Raw genomic sequence first — 23,110 nt, forward strand, 5'->3', positions numbered from 1 at the left:
TTGTCCTATGTATCATGGGGATTAACCCATTTATTATACATATAAATTTAGGGTGGTTCTTAAATTTTCCCTGTTGCTAGGACTAGAATCTGCATGAGAGATGTGTGATGCCGTATCACTCGAATCCAACTAAGAAAGAGATCGAGGACTGGTTGGATAGAAAGATCCACGAATTCGCAGCGCAGGAGAATAGAAACCTGTGGCTGACAAAGGAATAGTGGTTAGACAGGTACCTATATACAGAAATCCACGAGAACTTTTTATGTTTCTTCCCAGTTGAGTTATACGAGTGGATCACGAAGCTAGCGGATAACCAAGGAAGGTGGAGGCTTGATGGTCCTATTGTCTAGACCCCAGAGCTAGTATAGAGACTGGAAGATTCTAAGGATAAGATCACTCGTGTTGTAGATCATTGGCTCAATCGTATCATAGGAGGATTTGTGACTGAATTCGCAGTCGATACCTCAGTCAGTTACAACGAGGCGGAGCGATGATTTTTCAAAGGTCCGCGAGGTAAGTACTTGAAGTCTTTAAATACTTGGATTAAGATGTTATTGTGCAAAAAATGGGTTATGCAGCTACCTTGATGTTCAGAGCTACGCGAAGTGGAAATACTTATAGGAACGAAGGAAGAAAGGGACCTGAATATAGCCCACTGATTTTACCTCCTTTGAGTAACGAAGAGGGAGGAGCGCAGGATTCTCCGTGAAGTGCAGTTCAGTTGATAAAACAAGGATTCCCATGACTATGACCTCCACATACACCACCTCCAAATTCACCACCGTCACCTGCGACTTCGCCCACACCCCCACCACCTCCACCACAATTCAACATGACGAATTCAGTGAAGCTGCCTATGTTTAAGGGCTTGGGAAATGAGGAACCGGACTAGTTTGGGTTCGTCGTAAATGTTGTATGGGAAGTTGAGGGTGTCACAGACGATCACATGGAGAAGTCAACATTAGTTAGTGCTTTACAAGATTTCGTGCTAACCTAGTACATCAAGCACTCTAATGATAACCCAAACGCGAGGTTGAAAGAGATATAGACCACATTGAATAAAGAGTTCAGTAGGCCTAAATATGAGGCGTAGTCGATTGTGGAGTTCAAGGAAATCGCGATGAGACTAGGTGAGACACCTTGGGAATTGGATCAGATATTGAAGTGTAAAATCCACGAAGCTAATATGAACTTAATAGATGGATAGCACTACGAGTGGTTCGTGGCTTCACTCCTGCCTCACCTAAGGGTTGCACTATCATAAAAGAACATTACGACCTAGGCAGAGACCTTGGAGATTGCAATAAGACTGCATGAAACACCGATGCAAGATCCAAATTTGGGGGTTAATCAAATCCATGTGCAGTTGCAAAATCTTTGCCTCGAAATGCAGAGCTTGAAGTAGGAAAAAATAGTTCGACCAGAGGCGTGCGAAGAGATATGGTACCTAAAATGTAAAGGTCAGGGGCATGACAAAGACCAATGCCCAGTCTTTGCGGACTATATTACAGGGGGAGGACCAATTCCTTTGAGGCCGGAAGCCTAAGTAGAATCAAGCGCAGGGCCTGCATTGTGGTGTGTTATATGTCAGGTAGCAAGGAAAAATACGAATGATAACTGTCATTTGTTGTAGAAGTTTGTACAAACACCGCTGCAACTTCTGCAGGTCAGTAGGGCATGATGAGTGCAACTACCAAAGTTATGAATTGATGATGGACATAATACCCGCCTATAGAGTTCAAGCAGAAATGCGACCCCTTGACTAGAGCGGTGGGATGGTGCGAACAGGCTTTGAGGGGAGAAAGCGAGGCTAAGGCGAAGGAGGACCTGGTAGAGGTCGGGGACAACTGATCTGTTACAATTGTGGATGACCAGGACACTATGCCCGTGAATGCACTAACCCAATGCATCCATCGTGCAAATATTGTACTCAGTTTGATCATGAGACGAGGGACTGTCCTACATTGATAGTGAGGATATGCGACAAAGGGGTACTACCACCACAGCCAATTCAGAACTTCTAGAAGATGAGGGTTGAGCCTTGCGAAGAGGAACCAAATGTGAATATAGTGCTCCAAAGTGGAATTGCAACGGGCAACGATAAGGTGAAACAACGTGAAGACAGCGCATGGGTTTGCAAATCTCCGGTGAAGGAGGCTGAATTTGATTTGGAGCACGCACACGAAACGTTCATGGAAGAAAAAAAGAGCTTCACTGAGGCCTCTACCTCAGGGAGCCGGGATAAGCTTGTTTAGGAAATGAATCCTTCTATGCTTACGACCTTTCTAGAGACCTGCATGAAGTTGTTGTGTGATAGCAAGGCTATGAAGGGGTTACAGGAACTTATAAATAGATCGGCCGAAAATGCTCCGGGTGAACCACACATGGTGCGGAAGATTGGTAAGCATAAGGCAAGGATAGGGTGTGAGATGAGACTCACTGTGCAGATAGGAGAATATGAAATGGATCAGGTTATTCTGGATCTGGGGTCAGACACGAACATTTTACCAAAGCAGACTTGGGAGCAGATGGGGAGACCCACACTACAGTGGTCTCTGATTCAGTTAAGGATGGAAAATCAATAGAAAATAATCCCCATGGGTGATCCAGGTGGATCTTCAGACACCATGGCATGGAAACACTCAAAAATCAAAGTTTTTGGAATGATGTCGAACTAGAACCAGAGTGTAGATCTCGTCTTCTTGATCAAGGAGGTGCGAATGGTTCATCAATCTGAGTCTAGATGATGAAGTTATCGCGAAAAGAGTTGCCTTGGTTCCTTTGAGAAAAAGAGGTTTTTCTCATAAAAATGGACTTAAAGCCTTATAAGGAAAATCGCATTGGTAGAAGTGCAAAGGGTGGACTTAAGGCGGGCCTTTGGAACCCTCGATCAGTGATCTTTGATTAATCGGGATCAGGGGCATGTAATTGGCGATGACGGGACTTTAGAACCAGCAATTGAGTGATTGCTAATATCGGCAATCGGAATGATCAGCGTCAGTGATCGACATCGGTGAAACCCAAAGGCCGAAGACTAGGACCCTGGGCCGCAGCGATTGCGATATGCGATGCGATCTCAACCGTCAAATTGGAAACCGATCAACGACCACAATTAAATCGGTGATAGGAACAATCGGCGTCGGCAATCGACGATCTGTGATTCTGACTTGCGATATAGCGTGGACTCAATTGATTTATAGGTCTGATTTTATAAAATTTGAAATCTGAACTTTCGGACTTTTCAATGTTTTTTGGGTTTTTGTATCATCGCTTTAAAACAATAAAAAGACTATTTTTTAAGGTTGTTGCACGTGCTGATTGTTCTATACAAACAACTTTTGTTCTTAAGAAACAGACCTCCGATTTTGAAGTAGCCTTGTCCCAAACGTGTTATAAAACATGATGGGTGACAGAGAGCCGAGGCGGAAGGAGGGAGAGAGAGCCTGCATGCCAGAGAGTGCTTGAGCTCCCAAAAGCCTGTGCTAGAGTGCGGAGAGCATGGATGAAGAGAGCCAAGAGTGGCAAAAGGCTATGTAACAAAGGGCCAAAGAGATGGTGACAGAGAGACTGCGTGCTAGAAGAGCATGAGAGCCTGTGCTGAGTGCCAAAATCTCCTCAATGAGGAGACTGCACCCGATGGAGAGCCGCAGCAAGAGAGGACCAGATAGCCAGAGGTAGCTAGATGGTGCTGCGTTCACTCAGAGAAGATGGAAGGCATAAATCTTGCCATCCAGAGCACCACAGAGCCTGAGTGCCACTAAGTGTGATCGAGGCAGCGTGAGAAGGTAGCCAAAGAACCAGAAGGTTAGGCAGAGCCGCAGAGCTACAATAATGTAGCCAGAGCACTGCAAACACCAGATAGCCTGAGAGCTACATTGCAGAGAAGTCCAGAACAATCTTCTTTTTTGAGCGATGCTGTGAGATCAATGGTTCAGCATTTTGATAGTTTCTATTTCAGATGCCATGCTTCTTCATATGGCCATTCGTAGTGAGGCAGTGACAGATTGGTAGCGGGATGTGCCTACGCATCGACAATGTGAACAATGCATTCATGATGGATTGTTTTGCTAAGGATATGAACATCCACTTCTTCATGTGCCCTTTGTGGTGTGAGGTATATGATTTATTCATGTATTTCTTCTTATTCCATTATGCTGCATAGATCCTTGATTGATATTGAGGTAGGATCTTATTTATTCCATGTTGTCATGATTCCTTGCTGATTTGATGTGGAATCTTTCTATGTGATGTACTTTCTATCTTAACTCTTCATGTTATGCTTTGAGATCCTTTATTGTATGTTGCTTGGATACTCTTGTTTATTACATGTCGTCATGCATGTGTTTTGTTTTGACATCCCTTTTGTGCCATGTTGGCGGGATGCTCACCATGCATGTGTTTTGTTTTGACATCCCTTTTGTGCCATGTTGGTGGGATGCTCACCATGCATGTTTTTGTGTCATACTGATAGGAGTTTGATTGGGAGTTCCAAGTTGTGGGATATATCTTAGAGCCACTCCTGCGTGAGGGAATTTTTCCTTGTATGATCGAGACATCATCTCTGTGTACATCACCATTATTGACAGCATTTAATGCAACGGCCTACACCATCTTGACACATGCCTAGATATGTAATCCTTCCTCGACGAACTCCGTTATCAACGCTTATGTTTTCATGTGTTGATGATTGTTATGTTTCTCTTCTTTTCCGCATGAAAATGTATTCGTTAATGTTCTTTTAAAAAGCAATTTTAACACATCATGAAAGTAAAAGGTCTTGGAAGGGTCCTTCTTCACACCCGGACCTGGATCAAGTGGTATCAGAGTAGGTCTTTACATTGATGTGAATTTTAGTGTGAACAATGACAGAGGATGAAAGAGAAATGTACGAGACCATGCTTAACACTTCCAAGAAGGTGGAAATTATGTATGAAACTCTAGAGTAAGAAACAGAGGAAAAGGAGCAGTTACAGCTTCAATTGAAAGCCACAGAAGAGGCCACGGAGGAATTGAAGCAAAACAAACATAATCTTCAAACAGAGAATGATGAATTGAAGATGCACTTACATGAAGAGAAAGAAGAAAAACAAAGTTTTCTACTACAGCTATAAGCAAAGGACGAGGCCTTAGAAAAGCTGCAGCGATACCCATGTGAGGTAAAAAGTAGCTCTCCATCTTCATGTATGTTTCCTGATGATGATTTCGTTATGTTTGAAAATCACACCACAGGAATTGACTCCAAACTATTGAAGAGAATGGGATATGAAGGAAAAGGCTTGGGCATTAATGGAAAAGGCATTGTCAATCCCATCAAAGTAGAGGAATTATCCCATCAGGCAGGACTTGGGTATGTCAGGAAAGAAGTTGGGGAATGCGATGAGACAATTAGCGATCCCCCAACAACGAATGATGAGTAGCCCTCATCAGTTCTTTCCAAATCAAAAGAGAAGGTAAAAGATATTGATTTCCTTTCGATTTCATCTTCTAATAGTATGATGTTTGTTGGAGATTTGGAGATCCCAATTACAGGGACAAACATGAGGCTCCTTACAAAGACAAGGCACGAGGAGAAAGAACTTGGTGTTAATAACCAAGGCATCACTCAACCTTTGGAGGTTGTGCATGAGCATCGATTTGCAGGCTCAAGGTACACTAAAGGAGAGTGCTCAAAGGTGTCAGAGTTGTCCAAGACATCGTTGAGGAAAGAGAATGACGGGAAAACATCCCCATCATCCCATGGCAGTTTCCGTTGTAGGGAGAGAGCGGATGCAAGCTTTCATCACCATACTAAAATCAGAAACAACAAAGGAAGGTATAATCACTTTCGATCTTCGAATGTTCATTTTGATTATGATCATGTTGCTAATAATGAACGAAGATCAAGGCATCGAAAAACATGTACTTTTTTTGGTTTACCTAACCATACCTTTTCCAAGTGTTGGAAAAGAATGGCAGCACTCATGAGGCGTGAAAAACCATCTCAATAGCATGAAAAGAAATAGGTTAAGTAGATATGGAGGAAGAAATCCTATTGCAATCATTGCGACAGAAATGGCCATCAAAGAGCCACTTGTTGGAAGCTTCATCCAGTGCAGTGCCTTAAATACAAAGCGTTAGTGCGTGAACCAGGTAAAGCAATTGTTCGACAATCAAAACCACCTCAAGGAGGTGACCCATTAAAAAAGATAAGTGAGAAATGGTTTCTAGACATGTTGTCGTTTCATGGTCATTCTTTTGTAAATCACTTGTTTCATTTTGAAATGTAAACATGATGATGTGTTTCCATCACGTAGTTAGCAACAATGATGTTTGGTCATGTTTTGAGTCGCATATTAATACTCTAAAAGTGATGTTATGTTTCTATCATGTGTTGAAACAATAGTGTTGGCCTTATGTATGTAAATCATGCGTTGCAGTGATGATGTGTTTTCCATCACTTTTTGAAGCAACCATGATAGGTTGGCCTTGTTGTCATATCTGGAGTATTACATCCATCTTATTGTAAACTTGACCATCGAGTAGGAGTTATAAACTAGTGGCAAGTATGGGACGTTTAGGTCTTTAGTTGGTCATGTAATTCAAAGCATGTAATTTGCAAAGCATGTATTACAAGTTGCAAAAATAGAAGGTGTCGGCTTGTTGCTTAAGGCTTCGAAGAACAAAGGTGAAGGAGATGGGAGCGAGACCTTTTCAGGACATTTTTGATGCAAACAGGGTACAGAGAAAGATGCAAATTACTTTTTGTGCTTTTGGAGGACCAAAAGCTCTTTAGTGGGGAGGATTGATTTAGGTGGATCTTCAGACACCATGGCATGGAAATGCTCAAAAATCAAAGTGTTTGGAATAATGTCAAACTAGGACCAGAGTGTAGATCTCGTCTTCCTGATCAAGGAGGTGCGAACGGTTCGTCAATCCGAGTCGAGATGATGAAGTTATCACAAAAAGAGTTGCCTTGGTTCCTTTGAGAAAAGGAGGTTTTTCTCATAAAAATGGACTTAAAGCCTTATAAGGAAAATCTCATCGACAGAAGTGCAAAGGGCGGACTTAAGGCGGGCCTTTGGAACCCTCGATCAGCGATCTTCGATTAATCGAGATCGGGGCAGGAAATTGGCGATGATGGGACTTTAGAACCAGCGATGGAATGATTGCCAATATCGGTGTTCAGAACGATTGGCGTCGGTGAAACCCAAAGGCCGAAGACCAGGACCCCGGGTTGTAGTGATTGCGATATGTGATGCGATCTCATCCGTCAGATCAGAAACCAATTAATGACCACGATTAAATTGGCGATCAGAATGATCGGCGTCGGCAATCGGCGATCTGCAATTCCGACTTGTGATATAGCGCGAACCCAATCGATTTATAGGTTCGATTTTATAAAATTTGAAATTTGAACTTTTGGACTTTTTAATGTTTTTCAGTGTTTTTCGGGTTTTTGTATTATCGCTTTAAAATGATAAAAAGGTTATTTTTTAAGGTTTTTGTGCTCGCCGATTGTTCTATACAAACAACTTCTATTCTTAAGCAACAGACCTTCGATTTTGAAGCAGCCTTGTCCCAAACGTGTTATAAAACATGATGGGTGACAGAGAGCCGAGGCAGAAGGACAGAGAGAGAGCCTGCATGCTAGAGACTGCCCGAGAGCCCGAAAGCCTATGATAGAGTGTCAAGAGCATGGATGTAGAGAGCTGAGAGCGGCAAAAGGCTACGTAACAAAGGGCCAGAGAGATGGTGGCAGAGAGCTTGCATCCTAGAAGAGCCCAAGAGCCTGTGTTGAATGCCAAAATCTCCTCAGTGAGGAGGCTGCGCTTGATGAAGAGCTATAGCAAGAGAGGACCAGATAGCCAGAGGTAGCTAGACAGTGTTGTGTTCACTCAGAGAAGCTGGAAGGCAGAAAGCTTGCTAGCCAGAGCACCGTAGAGCCTGAGTGCCACCGAGCGTGATCGAGGTAGTGCGAGAAGGTAGCCAAAGAACCAAAAGGTCAGGCAGAGCCGCAGAGCTGCAGTAATGTAGCCAGAGTGTTGCAAACACCAGATAAACTGAGAACTACATTGCAGAGAAGTCCAGAACAACTTTCTTTTTTTAGCAATGCTGTGAGATCAATGGTTCAGAATTGTGACAGATTCTGTTTCAGATGCCCTGCTTCTTCATATGGCCATTCATAGTGAGGCGGTGATAGATTGGTAGCGGGTTGTGCCTGCGCGTCGACAATGTGAACAACACATTCACAGTGGATTGTTTAGCTAAGGATATGAACATCCACTTCTTCATGTTCCCTTTGTGGTGTGACGTATATGATTTATTCATGTATTTCTTCTTATATCATTATGCTGCATAAATCCTTGATTTATATTGAGGCAGGATCTTATTTATTCCATGTTGTCATGATTCCTTACTGATTTGATGCGGAACCTTTCTATGTGATGTACTCTCTGTCATAACTCTTCAGGTTATGCTATGATATCCCTTATTGTATGTTGTTGGGATACTCTTGTTTATTACATGTCGTCATGCATGTGTTTTGTTTTGACATCCTTTTTGTGCCATGTTAGCGGGATGCTCACCATGCATGTTTTTGTGTCATACTAATAGGAGTTTGATTGGGAGTTCCAATTTGTGGGATATCTCTTAGAGCTAATCCTGCATGTGGGCATTTTTCCTTGTATGATCAAGACATCATCTCTGTGTACATCACCATTATTGACAACATTTAATGCAGTGGCCTACACCATCTTGACACGGGGCCTAGAGACATAGTCCCTTCTGGATGAACTCCGTTATCAACACTTATGTTTTCATGTGTTTATGATGGTTATGTTCCTCTTCTTTTTCGCATGCAGATGTATTCATTAATGTTCTTTGAAAAAGCAATTTTAACACATCACGAAATTAAAAGGTCTTGGAAGGGTCCTTCTTCACACCTGGTCCTGGATCAATGGGATGGTTGCAAGGAGTAAATGTAGATATTGAAGGCGAGAGCTCCCTAGATGACTTTGAAGTGATAGAAATTGTGGATGACAGCAACCCCTACCCTGCGCTCCTTGGCATTGATTGGGCTAGTGACATGAACGGGGTAATCAACCTAAAGAAGCATTAGATGATATTTGAAAAGAAATCGCTTCGCGTAATAGTACCCCTAGATCCTGGTGAAGGATCGCGCTACACTGAACCAGTTAACGATTATGAAAGCGATGACGATTTGGATTACATATATAAAATAACAACGCGAGACCAATATTGCATGAATTCGACAGTGGATGGCCGAATTACATGGGATCACAAGAGTTCCTGCACCTCAGAGTCAGATGAAGAATTAGAGCGCTGGCCGAATTGGCTACATGAAGTAACTATGCTGAGTTGTAACATGATGACCCAGGCGCTACGTTGTGTGTCATCAGAGGTACAAAATATTCCCACTTATGATAGCTTGAATGATGTGGATGTGTTTGTGGATGCATATGAGAGGGAAGTACCAGAGAATCAGTGCTTCTAAGCTTTGGACTGGGCACTGCATGCTACACCCGTGAGATGGTGAGGTACGCACAAGGATAGTTTTGATGACTAGCGCGAGTGTAGGAGGATGATGAGAAAACTCTTTGGGAAGCCAAAGGTATGAGTGACAGACAAGTATGATGGGAAGGACAATCCACACACTTGGCCAAATGGGCTAAGACCTATTGCATGAAGCCCCAACCTGAATGGGTTCACTTGTTTTGTAACACCTTGGATGTCACCTCGATGAACTGGTACTTGGAGACAGAGCTCTGCCATGGCACATGTAAATGGGATATTCTTCGTGAAGGATTCATAATGATGTTCATCTTTGAAGACAAGTTTGACTGTACTGACGAAGAGCTACAAGAAGTTAAAGCAGCAATCTTTAGGATACCACAGTATCCTTTGGATCTGATTCAACCCCAGTGGACTACTCAGCCGAGCTGCACGACAGAATGTTATAACGTGATAGTTGAAGAAGAAGATGAGGACCCCCGAAATATTGATATCCCTAAAACCGAGGGTCACTGTGAGGTCGAGGGATTGCAGATCGAGAATCGTGATATAACCGCACCACTGAAAATGAAACAGGTAAATATTGGTACAGAGGCGGAGCCCAAATTTGTGAAGATTGGAGATTACTAGGATGACGCGATGGTAGATAAGGTCACTGAATTACTCCGCAAATACCAGGATTTGTTCCCTACCAAGTTTATAGAGTTAAAGGGGATAATAGGAGACCTGGGCATTATAAAGATCACGTTAAAACCTGACGCGAAGCCAGTTAAGCAAAGACCTTACTGTCTCAATCCGAAGTATAAGGAGAAGGTCTACTTAGAGTTAGATAAGATGCTCGTAGCATGCATAATTGAGCCCGTAGAAGAATCTGATTGGGTGAGCCCAATGGTGGTACAGGAAAAGAAGTAGAAGGATGAAATAAGGATATGTTTAAATCTCAAGAAGTTGAATGACGCTTGCGTGCATGATCCTTTCCCAACTTCATTCACTGATGAGGTATTGGATAATGTAGGTGTCCAGGAATCATACTCCTTCACTGATGGCTTTTTTGGGTACCATCAGATCAAAATCTCACCTGAAGATAGAAGCAATATGCCCTTCGCGACTAAATGGGGATGTTTTCAGTACACTATAATTCCTTTCGGATTGAAGAATGCACCTATGATTTTTTCACGTGTAGTCATTTCTGCACTCAAAGACTTCATTCATAATTTTCTGGAGGAGTACTTTGATGACTGGACTGTGTTTGGGTTGGTAAAACACCATGTGGCCAGTTTGCGCTTAATGCTAGATACTTGTTGAAGGTACTAGATTTTGCCCAATCTGAAGAAATGTTTATTTTGTGTTCTTTTTGAGACTCTACTGGGTCATGTGGTTTATATATAGGGACTGATGGTAGATCCCATGAAGATCACAGTGATACTTAACTTGGAGGTGCCGAGGAGTGTGAAAAAATTGCGTGAAACCTTGGGACATACTGGGTACTACAGGAAGTTTATCAAGGGCTATGCCCAGATCACCGTGCCTATGGAGAAGCTATTGAAAAAGGATGTCACGTTCTGTTGGAATGAGGATTTTCAGAAAATATTGGACGTGCTGAAAGGAAAAATGGTCACCACACCAATTTTAGTCTTCCTGGATTGGAAGGAGTTTCATGTACATGTGGACGCGTCATGTATAGCACTAGGAGCAGTACTGACACAGGCCAACAAAGGAGGCTTGGATCATCCTATAGAGTTCACAAGAAAGAGGTTATCCAAGGTTGAGAAGAAATATTCCACCACTGAGCGTAAAGGATTATACATGGTATACACGCTCCAGAATTTTAGAAACTATTTGCTAGGTGGACATTTTAAAATGTATACAGATCATTATGCATTGAAATACCTAGTCAATAAGCCTATGTTGGGGGGGAAAATATGTAGATGGTTATTATTGTTCCAGGAGTATGATTTTGAAGTTATTATGAAGCCTATATGACTGAATGCAGGACCAGACCATTTGTCGTGCATCAAAACGGGGGAAGAGCCCACTAATTTGGAGGATGGATTGCATGACGCACAGCTCTTTGCAGTGTGCATTGTGGATGGTCACTTTGAAGACATCATACACTTCCTAATGACAAGAACTGCCCCGAAAGGCTACACTGTCTAGCAGAAAAAGGATTTATTGGTGCGCGCGGCAAACTTTTCTATCATTGTTGGACATCTATACAAAATGGGATCTGATGAAGTATTGCGATGATATGCACCAGAGTTTGAAAGAAGCAGTATCCTCACGGACGCTCATGGGGGTACCGCGGGAGGCCATTATGTAGGAAGGGCGACCACACAGAAGATTCTACGCGCAGGGTTTTGGTGGCCAACCCTCCATCAAGATTCCAAAGCCTACTGCAGGGCATGCAACATGTGTCAAAGGATTGGCAGGCCATCGCAGAGAGATGAGCTGCCCCTGAACCCACATATGACGTTACAACCTTTCGATAAATGGGACATAGATTTTGTGGGACTCATTCAGCCCCAAGGAAACAAAATGGGATTGTGATACATTCTCAGCGTGACTAAGTATTTGACTCGATGAGCGGAGGCACAGCCTGTGAAGGACTGCACAGGTGTGACCACTGCAAAGTTTCTCTTCGAGTATGTACTGACACGATTTGGGTGTCTAAAGGTTTGGATGAGTGATTGTGGTATGCACTTTCTAAACGAGATGATCAGCGCGCTGACAGAGGAATTTCAAGTGTATCACCAGAAAATCACGCCTTATCACCCATAGGCTAATGGGATGGTGGAAGAATTCAATAAGGTGTTGGAGAACGTGTTGACCAAGGTTTGCAATGCTTAGCAAAGTGATTGGGACCTGTGCATACCCGCAGTACTATGGGCCTATCGAATGACATGCAAAAATTTGACTGGGCAGACACCCTTTAGGCTTGTATATGGTGTTGAAGCAGTGATGCCCATGGAATACATTGTGCCTAGTCTGCGCATAGCGGCACTCACGGGTATGACGGATCGCGGAGCCCTGGAAGAGAGGCTCGCGTAGCTTGCTGAGCTTGAGGAAGAAATATTTCTAGCTGGATTTCACCAACAGGTCCAAAAGCAGCGTGAAAAAGCATGGCATGATCGACACATTAAACTATGCACCTTTAAGGTAAATGATCTGGTTTTGTTATATGACAACAAGTTTGATAAATTTCCAGGGAAATTCAGAATGCACTGGCTAGGGCCCTATGTCATTAAGGAGATTACTGATGGTGGAGTAGTTCAGTTGGTTAAATTGAATGGAGATCCCTCCCTATGAAAGAAGAATGGCAACCGATTGAAGCCATACATTAGTGATCCAACCAGATGACTATATGAAGGTAGGATAGTCTTAGTGCTCCAGGTAGCTGAAAGGAGGCATGGGACTATAAAATACATTGCATGGGTCAGGGAACTGTGCGATTGGAGGATTGTATAGAATGAGGCAACGTCACAGGGTTTGCGACAGCGTGAAGAGAGCCGCGATACCCAGGGAAAAATGCTCAAGTCAGCCGAAAAGTGACTGTTAAAGTCACTGTTCATGAATTGACAATGAGAATGCGGCAAAATGGAGCCGGTGGCCACCATTTAAGACAAAATTTATGGGTAAGATCCTTGGAAATCTGCCACCAATCCATCATTAATGAATCGAATGTGGGGGAATGGTCGGATTTGAATTCAAAATAGCCTATAAATTACAGGTGGAGCCCCAACGAAAAACACTTGGAATTTTGATCATTGAGTTGGTGAGCTCTCAGATGTGCATGATCTACGCATTATTTGAAGAATTTCTTGACTGCCCAATGTTTAATTGATTTCCAAAGTCTCGCCGCAATTTCATCCATGATTTTATCCCAGGATCCAAAGCTATGGACGTCGAAGCAGTGACAGATGAGGGGGTTGTGCCGGAGGTTGTTATGGAGGTAGAAGGAGCTACTCTAGAGGTTGTAGAGGTACTAGCTGAAGTCCTTAAGTCACCATGGATACCTAGACTGAAGCCTACCCCGACCAAAGAAACTGAAAAGTATAAGAAGGCCAAGCAGGCTGCGATGTCGGTGCGCATGTCACCTAGAAGAAACCCACAGAAGGACAAGCCCACCACACAGGAAAAGGGAAAAACCATTAACTTGGAGCCGGAGGAGGAAGAAATTGAGGACATCCCGATGGATGATGAGGATTTGGGGGTGGAAGTGGAGGACGTTGAAGTCGAGGGTTCTGACCCTATCACTAAGTTGCCCAAATACGTCCCTCCATGCAAAGGCAAGACCAAAGTGTTGAAGGACATCGACGAAAGCAAGGTCGCCTTGCACATACCTCTGCTACTGGACGAGATTGTCTTTGAAGGACCGTGCTTGGGGTGGGTTCCTCTATTGAAACTGGAAGATTTGGACTTAGCTGAAAATGACAAGTTCCTACACTTGGTGACAAAATAGATAATGCACCATGTTGTTCACACAACCACTAGGATGACTGCATTGGAATCGTGGAAGTGGCTCAGGGGTGTAGACAAAGTAGCTTTTCTCAACCTGCTATGGGTTCCGCACTACAATCGTACACCCATTGCAGTATTGGTCATCAAGCAGTTGCTATGCTTGGTGCACGATGGGTGTTTGTGGCTGGAGGAATCGATATCCATCACCAATAGGTTGATCCATAGGATCATGTGACTACCCTATACAGGGGAGAATCTAGCCATGATGTTTGGTGGAAAAGGTGGCGAGCAAGCCCTCGTGGAGGCCATGAAGGAGAAATTCAAGCTCGTAAAGAAGTCGTGCAGCTATGCCATCTTGAGTATCTGCAACCCTGTCGTCAAGGTGGCCATGTAGATCCTGGCAGGAAAATTTATGTGGAAGTGTCGCGTAGATGAAGTGTCGGCACCCGTCGTTGCTCTTACAGCCCAATGCGCTGAAGGAGTCCAGTTTAATTGGGTGCGCTATCTTTGCGGTGAGTTCCTTGTGAACTACTGCGAGGCACAAGAGCTCAGCAAGACCTTCCACTATGCGTGGCTCTTGCTGTCCATTGTGCTAGTAGCCTGGGAGCTATCGGAAGACAGTCAATTCCCCTCGGTCACGTTGGACCTACCAGAAGCAGCGAAGTACACTTCGCTGTGGGTGACCAAGGATGCTCAATGCATCAAGGATAGCAAGATCTTCTGGATCTTGATGGAAATGAATATACACATGGCTATCAATCGCAAACCGTGATTGTCGCCTACTGTGTTTGCCAAACTGTAGGAGTACATGGAGTTCAAGACAAACTTTTAGCGCGTCACAATTAGGGCACGAAATGACCCTGAGCATAAGTGGCATGACTTGCCTTACTTGGCAATGGACGACATGATTGAGGCAGTTCTTGATCGTTGGCTGGCAGAGTGGCGCACTACCTCAGACTCGGCAGTGGGGTCGAGCAAGTCTGCTGCGCATCACAAAAAGGAGGAGGCCAAGCTCAAGATGACACAGGTGGCCGAGTAGAGGAAAAAGGAGGCTGCTGACAAGGCCCAAGAAGAGTGCGATGTCACTCAGCAAGCAAAAAAGAAAATAGGTGAAACAGAGCGTGGCTTTGACAACAGTGCGAGGACGCCTTCGCCCGAAATAGAGGAAGAAATGGATGATCAAATGGAGCAACATGGAGTGGACCCACAGATGGCGTTGCACCGCATCAAACATCCAAGAGAACAAGAAAAAGTGGGGCCGCAGAAGAAATCCAAGGCCAGTAAGACATCGTTGGACCCAATCACCCTAACAGAGGGAGATTTGAATGACATTTGAGACATGTTGCAGGATGTCACAGCAAAGGTACTGGAGAAGTTCAAGCAACAACAAAAACAACTATTGGGGGCCATCCAGACGGGTCTACATGAGCTGCAGATCTGTGCATCACAGGTTGGCACGGTGTCCACCAGCCTCACTATCGGTACTTCAGAAGCTGTCGAGATGTTGCGTGCGAAGGACTCTTGAGCAACAGTGCTGCCGAATGGAGCACTAACCATAGAAAAAGAAGCTGACAATCCCGCTGTCATCACCCTCAAGGGATTGGGATTGAACTTGGTAGCGCTTCCCGGCAAGGCGCTCCATCTACTACAGGATGGGGTGATCGCAAAGCTGAGGGCTCACAAATCACGCGTTGTGTAGGTGATCAGCGAGCAGCAAATCAATAATGTGCAGCTAGCCCTACAGCGAGACTCTTCCATCGCCACCGTGACTTAGGTAACCAACCAAAACAAGCGCATAGTTCAGGTCATAGAGGAAGCATGTCGAATGGTCCCGAAGTTGGCCATTCCCAAGGGAGAAGCAGTCGAGGTGCGCGTTCGCAAACTTGCTACAGAGGTGCGTGATGCTCACACGGAGTTGGCTAAGGTTCAACTGGAGCTAAGCCTATAGATTGAAAATTTACAGTTGAAGGCCCAACCTTCAACTCTGCCGAAAGTAAAGGAGCAGCGCGCAACTGCTGTCACAAAGGCGATAGTGGCGATAGACAGTGCAGTAGCAGACTGCACACGGCTGTTTGAACAGTCGTTCGAGGTCCTGACGAGTCTGCAGGAGGATCCTAATGTACAGTGGCTGGAGATAGAGGTGCGAGAATTGCAGCAGCGCTATGATGAAGTAAAAGGTACAATGCGCACTATCGCTCTCACAAAGAGACTGGCGAAACTGTAGGAGGGCAAAACATTGAAGGAACAGGTAGATGCAGTGCAACACAAAGAGGCAGTGCTGAAGGCGCACTTGAAGCCCTGGTTGGACGAAGCTTATTCAGTCATAGCCTCCATTGAAGGCAAGCTTGCTAATCTGCAAGCGATTCAATAGAAGCTTCAAGCTGACAGTTTAGGACCAGCGATAGAGTAGTTGGTTGAGGAAGTGAAGCAGGCAGTCGCGCAGTGCACCACCAAAGTGGTAATCATACAGGTTGAGCTGGGAGGTCTTCGTGCCAAAATCTCCATGCCTGCAGAGTGATTCTAGTGTGAGTCACCATGTTTTTTTTGGGGGCCTATTGGGAATGGGTTCCCCCAAGAGCAGTTTTGATCTAGGTCCAGGTGTGACGAAGGACCCTTCCAAGACATTTTACTTTCGTGATGTGTTAAATTGCATTTTTAAAAGAACATTAATGAATACATCTACATCCTGTAAAGAAGAGGAACATGTCAATCATCAACAACATAAAAACATAAGCGTTGATAACGAAGTTCGTCCATGAGGGAATATGTCTCCGGGCCCTGGTGTCAAGATGGTGTATGCCGCTGCATTAAGTGCTATCAATAGTGATGATGTACATAAGAGATGATGTCGCAATCATACAAGGAAAATTCCCTCACGTAGGAGTGACTCCAAGAGATGTTCCACTATAGGAACTCTCAATCAAAAGACTCCTATCAGTATGACATGAACTCATGCATGATGAGCATCCCGCCAACATAGCATAAAAGGGATCTCAACACAAACATGCATGACGACAACATGAGTATCCCATCAACATACAACAAAGGAATCTCAAAACATAACATGACAAATCATGACAACAAGTACATCACATAGACGATTCCGCGTCACATTAAGCAGGAATCATGAAAACGAGTAAGAAACAGGATCCCACATCAAACATCAAGCAAGGACTTGTGCAGCACAATGCATAAAGAAGAAGTACATGAACACAACATATACCTCACAACCAAGGGCCATCTGAAGAGGTGGATGTCAAACTGCTAAAGTTGTTCATGCTATCGATCTCACGACATTGAATCACATGGAAATGGATGCTCGCACATGAATGCTGACACCTACATCCCACCTAGAAAAGTGGTTGAAGAATAGAATGAGAGAATGCAAAATCTGTATGCACCATCAGATTTGTGACATCAAATAGTGCAAAATCAACTGTCGAAAATCTGAATTTTGAGAAGTTGAGAATCTGGGGCTCAAGGAATCTTTTAGATTCCCCCTAGATTCCTCAAAGATTCTACTCCATGGGTGGACTAGAAATTTGCAACTCAAATGGAAAATCTGACCTCGTCATTGCGATCCCTGCGGAAAACCATGAAAAACAAGTATAAACTTGACTATATTCCGACATGGAGAAAAATTACCTCCTCAGGAAAATTGCAAGGATCATAGTTCCGCTCCCTATTTTTTGCAGTGATTGTGGTTCCATCCTCAAACTAAAAATGGCTAAAAAATGTAGAACTCTAATGGAGACATGGACAATGACATTGCGTTCGTGGCGTCGAGAAGTGCTAAAACCATATAAAATTTTTCAAAATCTAACAAAGTGAATTTCCACCCCTCCTGCAAAATGTTGCCTCAAACTGCGTGCCAAGATTCTGCCTCCTCTGTCTCGAAATCCATGCCTACTCCTGGTTCCTCCATATCTCCCCGTGCACTAAGAAAAACAGGTTAATATAATTTTTCTGGGCGGATTTACCAATGAGTTAGTTGGTTGAGTTGGTTTATGATCCATTTATTAAGGGGGAGGTCGGGTGGTCAAACCCTGCCTCCTCCCTTTTTATACATGGCCAACGAATAAAATTTTTAATTAAGTTTTTGGTTGGGTCAGGCCCGCCTTGGGCGACCCACCCACCGTACCCACCTCCGTCGTTCGTTGTTTGTATTGATATCATATATGGTGTGGGCCATATATAATATACGTTGGTTGTTTTATATGTGGGGTGTGATTTGTTATGAGGCCGCCTGGTGGGCCACATGGCTAGGTGGGTTCAAATCCCACCGGCCTCACCTTAATATGGTGAATCGTTGGTGGATGGGGGTGGTGGGGTTGGTGGCCCCCACCCCCTTTAATTATATATATTTTTTGTTTTTATAACAAATGCCATTTTTAAGAAATTCAAATTTTAGCCGTAGAAGTGATTTTAGCGACCCAACAATTTCGCCTAGAATATGGCCCAGGTTGGCCAGAATCTGATGGTCGGAAAAAGTCCAAATTGTGGCCTCCTTAAGCCTGCCCAGTCATCAAAAAGTCAACCCAACTTTGACTGCTTCTAACTTTCGCATATAGACTCGGATTGACAAACCGTTCACACTGCCGTGATCAGAATGACGAGATCTATGCTATGGTCCTAGTTTGAGCATAATCCAAATACTTTGATTTTTTAGTTTTCTTGAGTCCTCCTTGTCCTGTGTGTGTCTTTGGAGCCACCTAGATCAAGTTTTGGGGCTAAAATCCCATGTTTTGGGATAGTTGTGTAATGAAGTTGTAAAGTCTCTGCATTTTGTGGTCATGGAGTGCGAAGGTGTCAAGAGTAAAAAAGGGTTGTCCACCCTTATTTTGTAATGTGTCAAATTAGCTGTAAAGATCCACCCACGGTTCGCAGACCATGGGATTGTATAAAAAGGAGCTAAGTAAGCTATAGGAAGTTAAGTAAGAAAGAAAGTAACAACGTAGAGTGGAGAAGTCTAAATGTTATCAGGTCTTAGCATAGGTAGAGGCTCTGTAGCTGAGTGAGCGGAGGCCTAGGGTGGAAGTCTGCAATTGAATGCGCGAACCCCTGCAGCTGTGAGCACATGGAAGATCTGTATTAAACTAGAAGATATCAATAAAGAGAAGTATTTTTCAATTACTGCGTATTTAGTTCCTATTAATTCATCTGATTATATTGTGTTTTGGGTTTAATTTACAATGTTTATTTTATGCGCAAATATATGTGATTGTATCGGCTAATTGAACACAAGTAAGGATATCAATTTACGCAGTGCTAACTATGATTGATTAGTAAGATAAGTAAAACACTTGAGATAACTTGGGAACCTACACAATACATTATCATAGCTACGCGAAAGTAACTAGACCACGGGTTAGGGTTGCGCGAAGGTCAACCATACACCTTTGTGGAGGTACTAAAGGGCGAAATAAAGGGTAGACTGACAAAGCCCTAAGGCTTAGTGACCTGCACTAAGGTAGGGGTAGAGGGTATAAACCAACATCACAACCATCTCAGGGTTCGGAAACTTGGTTCCAACATCCCCCCATACGGCTTCGGGTGAGACTTGTTTTGCTAACTAACATTGAACCTGGGTCAGGGCCCACTAAGTCAACAAGTATGCAAACAATGTTTGTGCTAGACCTCAAGGATAAGCAAGAATTAATCAAGAAAATTTTCCCAAAACCATCCCTTAATTCATACTTTATCTCCTCCCTGTCATTTGTACATCCCATTTTTAGAAAGTATAGCTCCTTTCTCTCCTCCTTTTCACTTCTTGTCAATGTCATTATCTCATTGTATCCCTCAACATTCAAAGAACCATCCTCAATGCAGATTTGTGTTCTTCCTTGATATCACTCCTCTGACTTCTGCACATTTCAATGCCATTGGTATGATGACTCTTTTGATTCATGAGATCCTCATTTGGCTCCTCTTCTCCTTAAATCCTCTTTGTCTCCTTCCCCTCTTCATGTAGCTCTTATCTTCTCTCCTCCTAGCTCATGATATTCTCCTTCTTTCCGGCAAAGTATCCCCCTCAATTCTCTGTGTGCTTCCAGTTTATCCCCCCTACCCTTCAACCGTGACTCATCCTTCCTGTTCTCTCTTAGCCTCCTTATTCCTTCTACTTCCTTTCATCTTCCTACATGGATCCCTTCCAATCTTGCCCACACTACAAATCCCTCAAAGTGGTCTTGGATCATATTCAATCTCTACACAACCAGTGGAAAGATAAATGTAGAACAAAGATGGGATGTATTAACTATCAATGCAATGAACATCGGAAATCCATTGAGAATCTCAACAATTGATGTGCACATCTTGAGAATGCACTCCAAACCTTGCAAGACATGGTGGCCAAGAAACTAGGAGAAAACTCAAATTCGATGGACTGTGGCAGCAAGAATCAGTATAATGAGGAGATGCCCATTAATAAAGAATAAAAGGAGCAGTCATCTTCAGGAACCAACATGATTTGTTTCTCTCATCAACAAAAAGCAACCTTTGTCTCGGCATTTTACTCTCTCCTTAAATTAGATATGCTCAACAAATGTATTTCGCTCTTGCAACAGTTTGTAAAAATCTTTAAGTTAGATGTAGTTGGAAAATTAGGAATATATGATCTATATGTAAAAGTTGGAAATGAAGGATCTGATATTTTTGCCTCTCTATCCTCCCTGATTTATTCAACTCATATGTACTCGAGATTTTCTCCCCCACCTTTTGTGGAATGAATATATTGTAAATGACTATTAAAAAAAAATACTTGTGAATGATAATTGCACTAAATATTTAAGATTTATAGGGCTTAAAGGCTTCTAATCTAATTTATCATCTCTAAATTGGAATTAAGTAATATTTTCATAATATCATTGATAATCTTGTTGTGGAATCATCATTGGAATATCTCGGAAGATTTCTCATTATCTAAAATAATTGGCATTGGCAACTTGCATTGAAATCATTGGCAAATCGTTAAAGTGGATAAGTGCTCTAAGTTTAATTACCTACTATCATTTCTATCATTAGTATTGGCTAATATCTTGTGGAGGATAATTTTGTCTTGAGTACTTGAAAGGGTTTCTTGTTCATGTTTGGCACTTGTTAAATTGGCACTTTCTTGTGGTTAATATTGCATCTTATTGGTAAGTACTTGTTGATATAGCTTGGACTCAAATCATAACTAAGTACTTAAAAACAATTTTAACCAATATTACCTTAAGAATCACTCAATCCATCACACATTGCATTCTAAGTTTAGTTGCATTAATAACTTACCTCCAAGCATAAGCTTGGTTGATAGACATTTAGGGCCACCCTTTCTCAATTAAGCTTGACGGGCTTAGCACCCCTTTAGTGGTTAACAAAGTGACCTTGCAATCGTTAGAGCCACAATATCTACAGTTTTGGAGGCATCAGGTGGTTAGAACACAAAGGGAGGTATCGTTAATCAAGCATTTTTTTGCTTCCTGTCGGCTTCTATCCCACAACCTACTCTAGAGACTAGTTCCAAAATAGTTAAGAGGAAGGTTACATTTAGAATAAGCATCTAAATTAAAATCAACCAAGATTCTTGCATCACACCTAGGTCTTAGGATTTGCATAGCATATAGGATATTCATTCGTTCAAGTAGCGATTATTCATCCAGTTACTTGGTCTCTAATCGATATAAAGCAAGAAATTGACTCCATAAGGCACTGGTCTCACATTTAAATCTAATCTAATTTATAAATCTTGCTAAATCAACCAAGTGGCTAGGCCATTCAATCGTGTCTCCCGAACTCGTTGGTTTCCAACTTGTCTTTCATTTCCATCTTCCATAGGGACTACCCCCCATAGCTTGTTGTTGGGAGACAATTAGAATAGATAGGTTGTTAGGGTCCAACCCTAACCCCTTTATTTATGTAATTGGGTCAAGTCATAGTTATAGCTAGTTAAAGAGTTAATACGGCCTATATTAATAATTGTAAGTGGTTGAACCGCATTTAAGAAAGGGACCATAGTTAGTTTCAAATAGGCCATGGTATTAGATAGATGGTATTGAGAGAACCATGGTAATGACCCATGGTATATGAATCCTATATAAAGGATAGAGACTCTCCATTGAGAAATATCAAGTCTTATTTTGTAATCGAGCTCTGCTCTGCTGGAGGTTGCCCCCTCGAAGAGGAAAGTGAACATTGCTTTCATCTCTAAATAATAAAATACTTGTTGTTTTTCTCATTTTTTTCTGTGTTCTGGGTTGTATTTATTTGCATATTTGGTATTCTGGAATTTCTTGTAGGTCAAGAGGATAAAAAGTGGTATCAGAGCACTTTCCAAGGCCAGTGGTACCTCCATTTTTGGCAGAACTTTTTTTAGGCTAGAGACGTGTTCTGACATCTTTAAACCATGGGATCTGTCATTGAGCACATAAACCTGTGGATTTGGGGAGGCATACACGCAGGAAATACAAGAGGTGGTCATGCTTGTTGGACTCCCTTGTAACTCCTGTGGGTACCCCTTCAAGTAGTAGCGTATTAGATAGAACTTCTCATGAACTACCTTCCATGTACCCTCTGGGTATATCGAAAGCCCCCTAGGCTCACCTGAAACCTCGCCTTAGATAAATCGTCAGTCGTCTTGCTGCTACAGTACACTGAGAACAACACTCGAGGAGATTACTCGCGTGTACGATAGGGTAGTCAAGTAGTACGGCTAAGGGTATGGTTGATCCTCCTTAATTAGTGCCCTGAAAGATTGGGCCGAGTACTATTGTTGTACCCATATGTATATTGCGATCTGTAGCACCTGACACTCCTTTGAGACCATAGTTCCCTCGACTCTCTGAAGAACACCCATTATCTTATTTACCATATCATATCCAGTAGTTGGGGTTTTGTCGCCACCGCAACAATTAGATCCACCAATTGAGGTTCTACCACCACAGTACCATTCATATCTAGCAGTTGGGGTTCTATCCAACTCACAATCTGCAGTTGGGGTTTTGCAGGCAAATCTGACCACTTGCGCAGTGAGGCTTGTGGCTCCTATAGTCTGGGCCCAATTTTCACAGGACATTGGGCAAGATCAAGTTTTCTAGAATTTGGCGACTGTAGTGTTGATCAATGAGGAGTAAAACTCCATTCAGAGTAAAAACAAACAAAC

The sequence above is a fragment of the Pinus tabuliformis genome, chromosome 1_2 (genome assembly GCF_031772625.1).
Source record: "Pinus tabuliformis cultivar Carrire ecotype Pingquan chromosome 1_2, CPIR1, whole genome shotgun sequence".
Classification (NCBI taxonomy): domain Eukaryota; kingdom Viridiplantae; phylum Streptophyta; class Pinopsida; order Pinales; family Pinaceae; genus Pinus; species Pinus tabuliformis.